Here is a 17,621-nt window from a genome sequence, read left to right on the forward strand (position 1 = left end):
TCTCTATGCACTCATGACATCAAGCGGTGTTCGTGATTGAATCGAACACAATGAAGAGAACCAAGAACAATTAAGGTTAATTGTGTGACATATGTTGTCGAGGTAACATTAAAGCTCGACGGTTCAAAGATAACAAATTAACCAGTTGACCAAGTATACCCGATGATGTTTACTATGGAGAATTTTTATAAAAAAAACTACTTACCCAAATGCGATTAATCTTTATTTACATGCATAATACATAAATATGTCATTTAACTTGGCCTCATTTCACATTGATGCCCTCCAACTTTGAGTGTGTACAAGTAGACATTTAAACTTGTATAAAGTTAAATAAAAAAATAAACATACACGTCCTACATGGCATCCTACATGGAAATTTGCATCCTACGTGGTATCCTACGTGTATTATGCCGCATAAGACTCATGTGCGTACTTATTTAACTTTGTACAAGTTTAAGTGTCTACTGGTGCACACCTAAAGTTGAAGGGCATAAAATATGAAATGAGACCAAGTTAAATTGCACATTTATGTATTATATCACTACATAATTTTTTCATGCATATTTATATAATATAGCCATTTTTCATTTATCTGGGGGATTTTTGAGTTTCTTTAAAGATTAATCCTTAAATGATAAGGTGTAATATGAATTGAAAATGAAGGAAAAATAAATTTTGAAGAACGTTCATTTCTCCCTCATTGGTAATAAAGATGAGAACTTTTGTGCTAGTATATATAAGCACTTCTTTTAGCTCTTCACAAGTTGACAAGAGAATCTCCCCTCGCGTCATTATCATCGCTCATTTGGCTCAACTCAACTTTAGAAAATGATTTGATTGATAAGCATTTTCGATAAAAACAATTCATTTTCCACTTATTCATTTTCTTTTAACTAAAATTAATTTGCATGAAATTATTTAATTAAAATCTGGGAATTACTCTTTCCAACAGAAACAATCACCTGATCATTTCTCAAATACGCACTAGTTAGTGGCTGTAAAATTTTTTGAGGCTTCTAAGATTACCCGCCAAGTCATCATGCCACATAGGTGCCACATGACATAAAATTGTCTATGTGGAAGACTTACATAGTAGAAGACTAGTACATAGTGGAAGGTTCTAGAGATATGTGGGGAATTCTATTGAAAGACCTTCGAATATCATGGATATATATGGAAGATCCTTGGAATATTCTAATTGTGTAGAGTATTCTAGAAAAGTGTACTTGTAAATTTGTATAACCTTGTTTAAGAATTATTATTTACATATTATCCCATAAGTGAGTAGTACAAATAGAGGGGCGTCCATTTGTAAAATCATCAAGCAAAATCAATCTAAGTTCTCTACAACACAAATCTTCCTAGCAATTCTCTTGTGTTCTCTCTACCATTATCTTAGCAATTTCTAGTGTCTTAGACTCACTTGGCATAGAAAATCGTGAGCAAGTGGTGCAAGAACGTGAGCAAGTTGTCAAGTGTTGCGCGTGTGCTCAGTAGAAGACAGAGAAATCAACTATGCTAACACCCAAGCCAACCTCACCCAGGATGCCATTGAAAAGAAGGGCCATAAAAAAAAAAGAATGTCGCCAACAAGAACTAGGAAGCGTCGCCCGAGGTTGAGTTAAACAAAGGTCTTATATCCCAAGAACCTTCTACCACTGAGGCGAGCAAGGATAATGTAAAGGTCCTTCCTGAGGACATCTTGCTCGGTAGAGAGTGGGTTACAATGGTTAATGCAGAGATGGACGTAGTTGAGATATAATTTGGCCAATGCTTGGAGAAGGTAGAAGGCACATTTAGCGTTCTTGAGGGAAATACTCTTGAAGAGATCAAAAGCATCCAAAATGATTTGGATGGGTGTATTCAGACTGATATAGACACGAGGCAGACCATCACTGCATTAGAGTGTCAGCTCATAGAGCCGTTAAGCACTATCGATGCCATGAAGGAAAAGATATAAGCACTCGAGGGATAGGTCGATGTTGGCTTGATAAAGATCGCTAGGAATGTCGTTGTGATGAGGGAGGCTAAAATAGAGGCTCCCAAACCACTTGTGTTTAAAGGGATTCGTGATGTACAAGAAGTATAGAACTTTCTTTGGAACTTGGAGATCTATTTCTGACATGGAAATGTAAGGGACGATGAGGCCAAGATCAGCACCAAAGTGATGTACTTGTCAGAGACTACCATGCTATGGTGGAAACAAAAATTGTTTGATGTTGAGAGAGGTAAAAATAGGGGTTGAACATGGGGGCTCTGTGCACAATTAACACGTTGGACCAGTTCAAGGCCAAGTTAAAGAGGTGGTTATTTCTAAATAATGCCTTGCATGAGGTAAGACGTAAAATTTTGAGATTTGAAGCAGACATGAAGCATACGGGTCTATATCAAGCATACGACATTTCTCAAATAGTTTCACCTTCCTTCATTGTGAAGTTTTCGTACGGAGTTGTGAGCATGTCCACTTTGAATTCTTTGACTTGACTCGTTCCTTTTTTATCTGTCATCAAACTTTCCAAGATCTATTTAGAGGATTTACACACCGAGATTCGATTGTACTCGTCAGAATCTTTTCTACAGACAAGCAACTTCTTTGTTTTGTATCTTTATTCGATCTTCTTACATTCGACTTCATTGTACTCCCTTCGCGCCTTTGGAACCAATCTGGTAGTCTCTCATTCTTGACTTCCTTCATGGTCACATGTGGTTCATCTAAGATGATGTCCCACAAACTATCCCCCACCATTATGAAGTCATGCATACGAGTCTTCCACCACCCATAGTATTATCCGTTGAAGCGAGAGGGTTTGGTGGTTGAATGACCTTCTTCTAAATTTGGTAGACCGGCCATCTAAACATGATCCTCTCTAGGGGTTAACTGTATGAGAGTACTCACTTCAATTTCAATAATTGGTTTGTATGAGTCGTGATACAAATTATTGGCTTGTATGGGTCCACCACGAGTCAAGAGATCATGTCCCTTGACAAAATCAGTGAACAAAGATATTGAAGATAACAACGAAAGGTAAAGAACACAATATGTTTATGTGGAAACCCCTTGCTCAAGGGAGGAAAAATCTACGACTTGTCTCACAGAATTTCTCAAGGCTGCACTATCTTCAAGCAAAACTTAAATACAAATTTGAGTACTTACGATGGATTTAACTTTTAATCCTGCACACCTTGTAACACCTCTATTACAAGACACGGAGAAGTAGCTCTATTTCCCACTATATCAAATAATTCTAGCTGATATAGACTTCAACAATACACCACGGCTAACTCTAACCACACACTAAAATTTAAACAACAAGAGAAGAAATGATCTACTGTCCTTTGTAACATAGGAGTAGTTATACATATAAGAGCACAAGACACTAAACTCAAAATACAATTAAAGGCATTTCAAAACATGATTAGGTCTCTTGAGTATAAGCAAAGTTTTTCTTTGAAATGGCTTTTGCTTTTGTGAATAATCTTGATCATCAAAACTATGTTTTGATCTTGTCGAGATGTTTTTTTATTTTATAAGAGATACAAAACCTAGTATCATACCATTAGTCGAGGGCGGGTGTCATTTCAACGCTCTGATGCAATGCCCAACAACCAAAATAGAAATTGCAGTTTTATAGCTGCATAGAGTTGACTTGTCCTGTAGGTTGAAAACTGGGCCACGTCCTTCTGTGCTATAGTTCGTTAAATCATCAAAACTCAAAATACAAAATTTTTACTTTAATTTATGGTATAAACACCAACAAATACACTCACACCTTAGAAACAACTCTTATTTGATTCAGTCACATATTGATATGAAACAAAACTCTACTACTTTCAGAGTGTGACACCCCGCAACTAGAAAGAGTTAGAATTAGAAAGAGTCATTTTTGGAAAGAATGAAAATTTTTGGAAAGTTTGACAAAGTTAAGTGAAGTATGAGTTTTTTGTCACCTTCAAACGATCATAACTCCTAGATCAGGATGACTTAAGTGTGCTACAAGATACCTTATGAAATATATTTGAATTAAATTTCCAACGCCACCGAGTTTGATCAGTTTCGAGTTCATATGAGGGAGATATACCCATTTGAAGTTGGGCTGTCAAGATAAGGAAAGTCAAAACCGGATTTTTAAAGGGTATTATGGTCTTTTTACTGCCCAATTAATTAATTTCATTTTTGATAATTAAGTTGGGGTCTAAACTGATTGGATTCAGTTTACGCTTTATCAAAACAAGTTAGGGTTTGAGAGTAGAGAAAAGAAGAGGAGAAGGAGCAAGGAATCACCAAGTTCTTGAAGAATTGCTTGTGGATTTCGTCAAGGGGTGATCCCTACGAGGTATGTGAGATCATATAGCGTTGGGTTAGTTCACCCACGCGCCAAACATGATTTATTTCAGCGAATTTAGATTCTTGAAGGTTTAGAAATTGAGTTCTTAATGGATTTGTTTGAAGTTCTATTGGGTTCTTGATTGTTGAAGTTGTTGAGGAGTTCTTGATTTTGATTCATGAAATTAGGTGTCGTTTTGAGTAGATTTTTGCATATTTTGATTATGTAGTCAAATCTAAGTATTTGGGGAAAGACCCAATTGAGCTTAGAGGGTTTAGAGTTGAAAAACGAGCAAGAAAAATCGTCAAACACCTGGGCAGAGGGGTGGGGCGCCGCGCCACTCAGAGCGCCCCACAAAATTCTCTGAAGTTTTGACCCTGGGGCGTAGTACCAGCCAGCGCGCCCCAACTTCAGTTCTGAAGTTTTGAGTCTAGCGCCCCGCGCCATTCAGAGCACCAGGGACGCCAGGTCTTCTACTTCTTCCCACTTCTTTCCGTATGAGTTTCCTTGAAACATACCTATGTTTGCTAGTTGATTCCTACACTCTAAGGTACGTCTAAACAACATGAAATCATCAATACCATGAGATCATGAACCTTGAATCCATAATTCAATTCAAGGAAAGTTAAGAGTCAAGTCAAGAGAAGTTAAGAATCAAGTCAAGAGAAGTTCTTAGAGTCTTCCAAAAGTCTTTTACAAACGTTTCAACTTTGTTTTAAGACTTGAGTTTTGAGTTGAGTAAAGAGTAAAGAGTAAAGTTCATTTCTTCAAAGAGTATATGGGGACTATGTATTCCCAAATAGTTTAAAATGTTTTCACATTTAAATAAGAAAGGAAACTGAGATTTCCAAAGAGCCTTTGAACTAGTTTTCAGAAAAGAATAAATGCTTTCACAATTAAGTATGAGAGGAAACTTTGATCTCCAAGAGGAGCCTTTGAGCTAAGTTTTGAGCAATTATCTCAAACCACAGAAAGAAGTATGTTTTTAAACATAAGAGCTAGTATTATATTTTGGGAGTAGTATTGAGCACCGATATGGGAGAAAGTTTAGACAACTCCCAGCCCCCATAAACCATGTAGCCACCATGGGTAGAAAAGGGTCATACTTTTTAGATGATTCCTTAGTGCTTTTAAGCATAGACTAGTGGATCCATTTAGTAGTCAAGTTCTATACCCTCGGCAAGTATGAGACAGCTCTGGCAGCGTGAGGCAAACCGTTGTATTATCACAATAGCTCTTATGTAATGGTTGTCGGTTAGAGAAACTCCCACAACATTATTTTATATTTTTATATACATTTCAGAGTTTATATTGTACCTTTTCATACACAAAGAGTATTATTGTATTTCTAAATACACAGAGTTGGCATCCATGATTTAAAAGTTTTTCTTTATATTGCATTTATATTATTGTTTTATATTGAAATGAGTTCAGTTCAATTGAGTTAAGACCAGGTTTGGTCTTTCAGTTCCTTTCAAGCTTATGTTTTGTTTTAAAATTCCCCTCGCATACTCGTACATTCAATGTACTGATGACATTTGGCCTGCATCTTTTAATGATGCAGATACATGTAACCAGGATCAGCACCTAGCGCATCGTTGATTCTAGTTGAGCTTCAGAGTTTGTTGGTGCCCCTCCTTGCTTCCGGAGGATCCCCTTTTTTTCGCTTTCAGTATGTTTAGTTCTTTAGGATGTCGTGGGTCTTGTCCCAACGTCCATCTTAGATATTTAGAGGTTTCATAGACAGTTAGTGATGTTAGTTCTTGAGACTTTCTATTCCCTGTTTTGATGGTTGAGACTTGAGTTGCCACATTGGCCAGTGAATGTTATTTTAATACATTCTAAGTTTTCTATTGAGCAGTTCAGTTTACTTTTTAAAGTATTTATATCATAAGTAAGTCTTCCGTGGAGTAAGTAAGCCAGGACAAGGGTTCGTTTGGGGCCAGCAATGGTTCTCGAGTGTCAGTCCTGCCCAGGGTGTAGGCTTGGGGCGTGGCACAGAGCCTCTGCTGCAGCGCCCACCAACCACTGCAGAAACTGCAGCTTTACAGTTGAATACAGTTGACTTGTCATGTAGGTCAAAAACTTTGTCGATCAGGTCCTTCTGCGTGTTATTTCATCAAAACTCAAAATACAACAATTTTTTAACTTTAATTTATGATACATACACACCAACAAATACACTCCCGCGGTCACACCTTAGAAACATTATTTGATTCAGTCGCATACTGATATGAAACAAAACTCCACTACCATAAAGAGTACATAATGTAAGAAATTTCTCATCTCAATTACAAGAATCAAGAAAAGTTGCAACGAATCGTCCTAGAGAAATGAAAGAAGATCCACCTTCCATCAATGACTTCCTGGAAATCTCTCCCATGTCCTTGACTCTCTTCCTCGGGGGATTTTCATTGTTCATTATGCATCTTATAGCTTTCTCCATCTCCTCTGCCTTCACAATGTCATGGTGATCGCTATTGTGCATCCTGTAATCCAATGCCAGCTCCACTGCCACCTCAAGATCTCTCACCAATTGAAATGCATTCATGCGTTGTTCTGCATACAGGGGCCATGTCACAATTGGAACTCCATGCCATAGACTCTCTATGGTCGAATTCCATCCACAATGAGATATGAATGCTCTAGTGGCTTTGTGAGCCAAGATATTGACTTGGGGTGCCCATTCACATACTATTCCTCTGTTTTTTGTCCTTCCCAAGAACTCTTCCGGTAATATCTCTTCTAATTTTGTAGTTTCAGCGTCCACAGGTCGATGTATTGACCACAAGAACCTAACACCACTTCGTCCAAGTCTAGTTGCCATCTCGATAAGCTGTGGTGGCTCAAAACTACCCGCGCTTCCAAAGCACAGAAAATGAACAGAGGAAGGTGGCTGCTGGTCTAGCCATTTCATGATTTCTTCATCTTCAGACTTGGAATCCCCTTTACCATCAAGAAGAAATCCTACTGTGTAAACTGGAGGTAATTTAGGATCAGATACTAAGCTTTTGACAGCGTGACTTTCGAATTGTGTTGATGAGAATTCCTTTGGTTTCTTTGAACCTGACACCATGGTTGCGGAATAGAGTCGTAACCTTCCTTGACGAATGCAAACTTAGGCAAGACTTTTGAAGGTACTGCATGAGCATAGACTGCTATATTTAAATCGCCATCAGATGGGTTAAATTCTCTCCCAACTTGATCATTCCAAACGGACAGGTATGTCAAGTTCATTTGATACATCAATCGTTGAAGTGCAAAACATATCAATGACAAGTCCAATATTTTTGGGGTTCGAATCAGGCCATTTTTTGCTTACAATTGCTTCCTTGACTATGGGTCGATAATTTGCTGTCAAAAGAGAGATGTAGTTCTCAAAAGACTTGGATAGTTCTTCTGAAGATGGCAGTTCGACTTGAGCAAGTGTGACATATCTTATTCGACTCCCCTCGGGAGCAGAGGCAGAGGCAGAGGCAGAGGCGAAACTTCGCTTGATGTAGGCATCTATGCAGGCATCCCATGGTGGGGGTGGCCTTATAATGAGAATTGTTACATATAGCCTTTCATCTCTGTTAACCAACTTCTCTGCAAATTTGCATATCGAAACAAGGTGACCGATGGATGGGGTAGGTACAAATACTAGCTCAAATTTGCTCATCTTTGGAACTACCTAATTAATCACAAGATGAAAATGTTGGATGCTATAAAAATGGATTTGTTATGTCTTTTGTAGGGGTGGTTTATAAGCTATAATCAAATTTTGATCATATTATAAGATTTGGTTGGAGCCACACGTTATAAGATATGATGAATTGATGATCATATTATAAGATTTGGTTGGAGCACAATATTCATTTGCCGCAGTGGCCATTATCTTTAAATAGCCGTTAGGCCATTATGACAGGTTGCCGTTATCTTTAAGTAGGAGTCAACACTCGTTAATTTTCTAGTTGTCATAATAATAACTGAGGCACCAACATGAGTTGTGGTGTAGTAATGCATAAAATTTTGTTGGAAACGTCATCTTCGAATAGACCTTGTAGTGCGCAATCTCAATTTAGTTGGGGTTCTAATGCGGGCTCCGAACACCTAATGAAAAACAAAAAAATTAACTACTCATTTCTATCAATTTTTTTGGTGTTGAGATCTAGAACATCTATTGTCGATTTTGATCCGTGAATCACCATTAAATCATCAGTAAACCAAATGATATATCAATTAGTCAAATAGGTATTTTGCTATTTTATGTGCATTCCTCTATCTATTTTCAAATTTATCGTTAGGATTTATTATATGAATTTGTTTTGCTCAATGTGGGTAGAGTGTCGTGAATTGGTTATGTCACTACAAATATTTCTAGCATATTGTAAATTCAAAAGTCATATTAGTACAATGATATATTAGTGTTTAATTTTGTTATTACAGATGTTCTAGAATATAGTACTATTGTAGACATTGAAATTTTATGGGATTCTACAAATTGTGTTCAATTCCTCAAAGAGACATCTCAAATATTCTGCAAATTCATGCTATATTTATAAAGAGATCAAATCCAAATCATCTTAATTCGAGAAATATGTCACTAACAGCCCTCGAATTATGAAGATCAAGTTCAAATCATCCTAGTTCGAGAAATACACCACTAACGACCCTCGAATTATGAAAATCAAGTTCAAATCATCCAAGTTCGAAAAATATGAAGATCAAGTCCAAATCATCCTAATTCTAGAAATACGCCACTAACTGCCCTCGAATTATGAAAATTAAGTTCAAATCATCCAAGTTCCGAAAATACACCACTAACGGCCCTCAGATCATGAATAAATCTTATGGGAGAAGAATCAAGGGAGAAACAGAATTGTACTCGATCAATAAAATTATGTTTCTTCATATTTTATTTGTGATTGCAATTTTTTATGTGTCACTTTAAAATTTGTTGCAAAAGGATATCTAAAAGGTATATTAGTATTTTAAATTATGAAGATCAAGTCCAAATCATCCTAATTTTAAATATTGATTTACGACTTGTATATATGTCCGAGAAAAATTATTTCATACGATTTCATTATTTATGATATCAAGAGTAAATATCAGTTTTTCATGTCCATTGGAGAATTTACGACTTGCGATTTTTTTATGAGTCTCACCTCACAGCATGCTACAGTAGAGGGAGTGTATATCGATAGATTCATTGGGCATTGAATCATAATGCATCATGATATTGTTGGTATATATATTATTAACCATATGTTTAGATATAATATTTATTATAAAATAAATATTTATTCAGTTTTAATAGATCATATATTCGTTTATGGCGTCTATTTATTTATATAGTAGATGATTTAGTGTATAGAGTTTTAGATTATACACAGAATATTAAATTATCGGTTCTTATAAGTATAAAAAATAATTTGTTCACAATCTAGGATGGAAATTGGACATGTCATCGGTACGATTGTAGCACAAGATTATATATAATTTATCTTGATTATGGAAATGGTATTATTCCAACTTCTTGTGCTAGTGCATTTTGTATGTATTGAACGGGACTGAGTAGAGATAGTTGTTTTAGACTGTCTTTCAAAAGCATATTCTCTAAACTGTAACTGTTGAATGGACATATATTCTTAATTCTAATATAACTATTATGATATGTATATATTAATTATCGTTTTGATTTATTAAAAGGTGAGATTCTGAGATAGGTCGATATGTCTGGTAGATTGGATGATAATAATATACATTGGTAAAATAATAAGTTAGTTGATAGAATCCATGTCTCGTTATAGAGATTTATTGATATGAATTTTTGAGAAGCTTATAAGTTTTCATCGTGTCAAACCTTGCAAGTGGATTTATGAATCCGACACATTAAATAAGTTAAGCAGTGCTCTAAAGGAAATTAATCATTCAATTAAATTCATTAGTAATTTAATTTATTGATTAGTATCTCTAATCTTAACATGGGGAATAACATAAGTGTTTAATGGGGAATTTCGAAATATAAATAGAGGAGTGCAAATTTCTAGTGGAATGATTTGTAATTTATTATGGTAAGAATAATTCAAATTATTTATTTGGAATTATTTCCATAATAGGAAGCTCAGTAATTAATTATGTGGTCCCTACAGTGCCCATATTTAACTAGAACGCAAAGTCCTATTTTCTAAGGGAGAAGGAGGAAAGTAAAGCGTTAGTTTTGTTAAAAGAAAACAAATGTATATTTTTCTTCTCTTTGTTGGAGTGGGAAGAAATCTCTATAAGTAGAGATTCTCCTAACCTAGAAAAAGATTGAAGGTTTCTATTCACATTTGTCCACCCAAATATTGAGAGAGTTCCGATGTGAACTTGGGATCTTTGTAGAAGACCATAGTTGTTGTCTATCTTGTGGATTCGCTTGAAGGTCTGTCTAATTCGCTTGAAGGTATCTGTTCACGCTTCGAAAGGTAATTCTTGAATTAAATTTCAGCGAGTTTATGTATTCTAGCATGACTATGTGTTCTAGCATAAACATTATTGGTTATATACTATTCATGTAAGCAGTATAATTTTGGGTATGCTTCCGCTATGGCATATAGTTTTTCTAACAGATACATATTCATACTTTTTTATGCATTTATCATGATATGTTGATATTAATTAATTATTGTTCGGATTTTTTCTCCGTGCAGAGTTAAAATTTAGCATTTTCTTATTCAATATTGAAAATCACCTCTTACACTGAGGAACGTGAAGAGGTGAGCTTCACCATCATATTATGACTTGTTTTGTAAAGCTAGATGTGAGTTTCTCTAAGAAGATGAGTTTGAGGATCAGTGAAAAGAAAAAATTGGATTAGACATCTCAACTTGTCTAGATCAAGATCTGTATGATGTTGAATGAGTAAAAGAATGAGACACACATATCAATATAATGTGATAATTATACTATAACATGTATGTTATACCACGTATGATTAGCGACTAGTGGGTTGATAGTATAAGTCCCTACTTTTCATTGTGTACAACCCCGAAAAAGTATATTAACTTTTTATTGAAATGCTTTTTGACCTTTAACTGTTTCTTGAAGTTTCAATTAGTGTGACCACTTTAACATGTCACTTATAGTCATGAGTGATTCGAAAATGCAATTAGAAAAGCAGTTGATCCGAAACAGATAAATTCGAATAGAAAGAAAAGACAATTATAATTAATAATTTAACTTGTATTCACCAATCGATCATTGCACTTACCATGTAAATATCAAGTGTAATTGTGGATAAAAAGAAATTTAAACTCGAGTCTAAAAGATTAGATAAGTAATTAATGAAGTAGTGATGATGTCTTGGTTATTGCAAGTAATAAGATCCTCAAGTTAGTAGTGAATTCTTCATGTATATGTGATTGAATTCCTACGAAGAGCTCTTGTAAAATCTTAAAGGTATATCTCTTAATACTCGCTGACGCACAAATTATTTATATATGTTATATTAGCATGGTACTATATATTTTAGGTCTAGCCCAAAATGAAGTAGAAGATATTGGATATGGAATTTGATTCATGAATCACTCATGTTGATTGACCCTATCTGACCAATGATGAAGTTGAAAGAGCTGGTTACTTGAAAATAATAAATATCATCCTAAGTTTTTTCAGTTTTCTGGGAAACTAACTCCCTCCCACGCACATAACTTCTCATGTTTTTAATTCTCTTTTCTATTAAAAGAGCAGAAGATCTTTTCTTCTAAAGTAAGTTTATGACATAACAAAGTTTATCTTCTCTTTTCTCACAAAAGAAAAATACACAAGAGTTTTATTTATATACAGAAAAACAAAAAGTTTACCAAAGGAATAATCTATTTTCTATTTACAGAAAAAATAGCCCAAAAGGGTCATAGTCTCAATAGAGCTCGGCCCAAGGCCATTAGTATTTTTCTGGGTAACAACACAAATCCTACTAGTTTAGGAGCTAATAACCTTCTTTCCTACGAGTTTGTAATATTAGCAAGCCTACCATAATTCGCACTTCAGATACATGTATCTAACGCGTCCAGATACGTGTATCTCGAATACATGCTAATCAGATAACATATAATTAATTGTATCTAAATAAGGAATGTAAATGATACATGTATCTCGAATACATGCTAATTAATCAGATACATATAATTAAATGTATTTGAATAAGAAATGTAACTTAAAGACATAAATTAAGGAGGAAATCACGCGTATAACATCTTTGGAGTATCTACAGGTCTTAAAAAAATATTTAAAAGTTTGAATTTTTGTGTATCTGATTTGTTCATTATATGTATCTAAACTATTCTTTTATGTGTCTGATGTTTCTACTATGTATCTGATATATAATTAATGATTAGATGTATTTGATCTGTTCATATGTCTAATTTCAGCGGCTATGAAATGACTCTCTTCTTCGACTTCCTCGATGCTGGAGAGCCTTAGATTTCTCCTGTATGGGAGCTGTTTAGACGGGGTAGCGTCAATGGGTATGTTGAGCTCATAGTTGGTAATGAAATCAACTATTTTATGTTAATTTTAATGAGTGATCGATCTCAATGTATTTTACTTCAAATCTGGTATTAAAAATCCTAGTTTTAAAGGATGTGCTTATTTGATTGTATCTTTAAAAATATAGGGTATAAAATATTAAAAGTGGTAATATATATAAAATTGTTTAAAAGTAGGGATAAAATTGATATATATGACAGTGATGTATGTCTAGTTAGGTAGTTTCTCCTATTATTTTAAAAAATATATATATATTTTGTTTGTTTTTTTCTGTGTTTTTTTTTTAAAATTAAAAAAAATATTTTTCATGTATCAATATTTTATTAATGGTGTAAAAACAAGTATATATGATGTACAAATAGTTATGTAGTGTATATGTAATGTATTTATATTTTACAAATAGTTATGTAGTGTATATGTAATGTATCAGTATTGTATAAATGTGAATCAATATTGTATAAATAATGTATAAACATGTATATGATGTACAAATAGTTATGTTGTATATATGTAATTTATCAATACTATATAAATAGATATGTAATGTATTGACATTATATAAATAACGTATAATGGTGTATCAATATTATATAAGCAATTATGTAATATATCGAATTCAGTATTTATTTGCCCATCATGCATTCCCAACTTAAAAAATAGAAAAATAAACAAAAATAATAAAACAACATAAATATTCATTTTTCCCACAAAAAGAGCGAAACAATTAGAAAAAGAAAACGTTTTTTAAAATAGTAAAAATAATAATAATAATAATAATAATAACACAGCAAAAATACCATAATTCTTTTTTGAAAAAGAAAATGACCAAACTAACGTGACCGTCAAATATGGCAATATGGCAATTTCCCACTCTCTTTTTTTTTTTGGAAATTAAACTGCCGAGTGGTAATATTTGGTTAAAAGCAATGGCCAATTGGCCATTTTAAACAAAAAAAAAACTAGACTATTTCTTGTGTAAACAATTTTCTCAATGAACATTTTACATAATTTTTCAAAAAAAATAAAAAAACATTCTTATAATTCGTGTGATTCTTCATGACATTATCAATAAAAGTACTAAAGATTAACCAAACAACATTAACATCAAAGATAAATTAAGATGATTGAGAGAGTCTCAAAAAATTGACTTGTAGTAATTATATAAATAAGAATAACCACTTTTTTAATTATAATATATATATTTAATAATAAAGTAATCAGTACATGTGACTATCATTGATTAGTCATAATAGTGTCTGGGAATTTTAGAGAGTATCCAACAGTAACTTCATCCCGTGATTGCACGAAATCCTAGAGATAGAATCATGCATGCACTTGTTTAATTAATTACTAGTAATATTTTATACTCTAGATAATGCAAAATATTGCAAGTTGAGAAATAAAATATCAACTTCTTGGCTTTTTTCTATCAGAAAAAATCAGATGAATCTGTCTGCATGACTCTACACCTTTTGTTCGTGTAATTTACCATAAATACAAATATATAATAAATTATAGTTAAAAATAAAATAATAAAAATGAATAAGCAATTTTTTAGATTGAGGCACAGATATCTCGCTCTCTTTAAAGAGATTCAAGCTCACTACGACATAATCTACACTGATCCAGCAGTATCACTCTTGACTTATCCCCTTCAGGATACAACAGTCCAACAACGTCATACAACTCAAGCAACTACAGATTAGTTGAAGAGTTCAAAGCTCCACAAAAAGAACACCTTCTTCAACATATAATTACTCTCTTTTAAATAGTGAATATAGTTGAAGACTTAGAATATTTTCTTTGTCTCAACTCTCTCTTTCAGTACACTAACTCAATATACACAATATAATACTACTCATATTTTACCTTTATATTTTCTTTCATCTCTTATTCTCTACAACCCAAAGGAAGATCATCACTATTTATAGGAAAGGAAATCTTTCTTGTAATGAATAGGAAGATAATGGGAAAGTTAATAGGAATGACCTATAGGTTACAAGAATAAAGAGGTAAAATAATGAGTAAAATGAAGAGTTGGTGGTTACATAAATTACTATCAACTAATGATCACTTTCTTCCACAGTTGATGAGAGTAAAGAGACACAAATGTAATGTCCACCAGTGAACATAACATGATACATTATGTGACATATGATATATTTTTATTAATATTAAAATGTCACACTAACACCTTTATTTTCAAGAAAAAGTTTAATTGGATGATGAGTCATAATTTGAACTATTATTTAATTTTAAAATAACTAAGATTTTTAAGGTTGCTTGGATAGTCTACGAAAATGAATGTTGAATCCTTCTAAAGTCATCTATTTTGGAGGAGCACAATATATAGGTCAAGATCAATAAAAATCTACTTTACGCCTAATCAATAGATTTACTATATATTGGGTTACCAACGATCTGAATGACTCAAATTTCGAGTTACTTCAAGAAAGAAAACAGTGATTTGACCTTACATAAAAAAAGAATTAAAAAAAATAGATTTTGCTTCTTACTTATGTATTTTAAGCAAATGAGAGATTTTATTATTTAATATTATCTTTAAGGTTAACTAATTATATAAAGTGATAGTAAATAAATTTAGATTTTTAAAATATAATTAATAAAAATAATTTAATAAAACAGCTCTAATGAAATAAGATAATTACCAGCATTAATTGTGATGCAGTGATTGAGCTTTGGATATAGAGAAAATCATATATATTAGGAGTGTCACTCTCAAAATAGACTGTCAATATATGATCCAAATTTCATCGAAACTCCAATACAAACACCAAATATCTAATGAAAATAAATTTAAAGAAAGGTAACTAGTCCGGTAAAACAAAATGTAGGGAGTACATATTTGAGAAAGCCTTGCTATGACCAATGAAAACAGCAGCTTCTTACAATTAATTGCCAACAATCACAATAATATTAATTTTAAAGAATCTATATATTCTCTGCACGGCATGATTTTACTTGTCACATTTTTTATTTATAAAAGTGTTTTAACTAATTTGTTATTTATTACTCTATCTTTAATAATTTAAGATATCAATCATTGCTCAATAAATATTCTCTCTTTAACTCTATTTAATAAATAGAAAAAATGTTTAATTTAAGTAATCACAATATTGGAGTATGAGTATCTGTTCTTCACTTAGATTTTTCATGCTAAATACGACAAAATGAAAGTATGTACTCAATTATATTTTAATTTTTTTAAAATAACAATTATTTTAGACCATTCATTTTAATAAGTACAATAAATAAAATGATCCGGAATGAGTAATTTCCCGAGTAAAAAAGGAAAGCTATATTTGCCCAACGTTTCCCTAAAAAACGAATTAGTACCTTCAAAAGGGGGAAAAAACACAGGTAAAAGCCCAGAAAACTTTAAAAGTTGTCTGAAAACCCAGCTTCGTGCAATGTGATCTTTTAATTTAGGATAAATCACGTAATTAGATATACTCTACTATCATTATAATATATAATGTTATTGTTTATATTTTTAAAATATTACGTATTTTATCATTAATTAAGAGTTGTTTATTATATAATGAGAAAGATACATATAGATACATGTATTTGCTACCAAATACGCTAAAATAGGGAGAGAAACAACCCAGATGGGGAGACGAGCAAGATAGTCACGTATCATAGATATATGCGAATCACACTAGATACACACAAGATATATATATGTATGTATGTATTTGGTATGATTCGCATGTACTTGGGATACCAGTTGCATAAGAGAGTGGCGAGTGAGATGGAAGGAGGTGAAGAAGGCGACGAGATTTGTTATGTATCCAAGATGCCTACGAATTCACTTGGATACAGTGTGTCTAGAACAAATTACACCTAATTTTGACTTTATGTATCTGAATGCACCAAAATCTGATAAAATTTATCATATTACAAACTGAAGTATATCTAAGTAATAAATTTCTAAACTAGTGAAATTTACTAAGTTTCACTTTAATTTAATTAATACCATTATGTAACCTAAGCAAATTACTCCTTCGAATCAAAATATATTAGTGGTTTTAATTAGGGTTGTTCATAGTTATGATTAAAAATTCAAATCGAACCGCAATTCAAATCAAATCGGTTAAAAAATTGATATTTGGTTTGGTTTGATTAGGTTTGATTTTAAATTTTGAAAATCGATACTATTTGGTTTGGTTTTGATTTTACTAAAAAACAACAGCAAAAATAACCAAACCGAACTGATAAATTACATATATAAATTTTATAATTATATATATATTATTCATAATAAAATATAAATATTTTGTTAAATTTTAATTAACTTAAATCTTTAACTTTATCATTTTCACAAGTCCAACACTTTAGCCCAACTATAACAATCCTAAGTCCAAGTTCATCAAAATCTATTTTAGTCTTCACCTACCCTACTTCACATAAAATAGTCACACTTTCTCTTGATTGAATCACTTTGTTCATGTAATGATAACTTTAGTATTGCTTAATTGAACCGACAATAGTTTTTTTGTGGATTGTTCATGCACTAGGTGTTTGTGTCTATCGAGATACGCACGTCCTCAAAAAAATTATTTATTTCAAATTGAATAAATCAAAAAAACTGAACCAAACCGACGATTATTTTTTTCATTTAGTTTGGTTTTAGAAATTTAAAAAACCGACTTTTGATTTTAATCAATAACCGATCCAAAACAAATCACGAACACCCCTAGTTTTAATATACCAAAATTCATTTTAAAATATTTAATGTTCCAAAATAAGTCATTT

At 32.6% G+C, this 17,621-nt stretch overlaps 1 pseudogene; it reads right to left on the bottom strand.

Annotated features, from left to right (window-relative positions):
- Window positions 1–6,542: 6,542 nt before the first annotated feature.
- Window positions 6,543–7,989, bottom strand: LOC125876245 (putative UDP-glucose flavonoid 3-O-glucosyltransferase 3; annotated as a pseudogene).
- Window positions 7,990–17,621: the final 9,632 nt, after the last annotated feature.

The sequence above is a fragment of the Solanum stenotomum genome, chromosome 9 (genome assembly GCF_019186545.1).
Source record: "Solanum stenotomum isolate F172 chromosome 9, ASM1918654v1, whole genome shotgun sequence".
Lineage (NCBI taxonomy): Eukaryota > Viridiplantae > Streptophyta > Magnoliopsida > Solanales > Solanaceae > Solanum > Solanum stenotomum.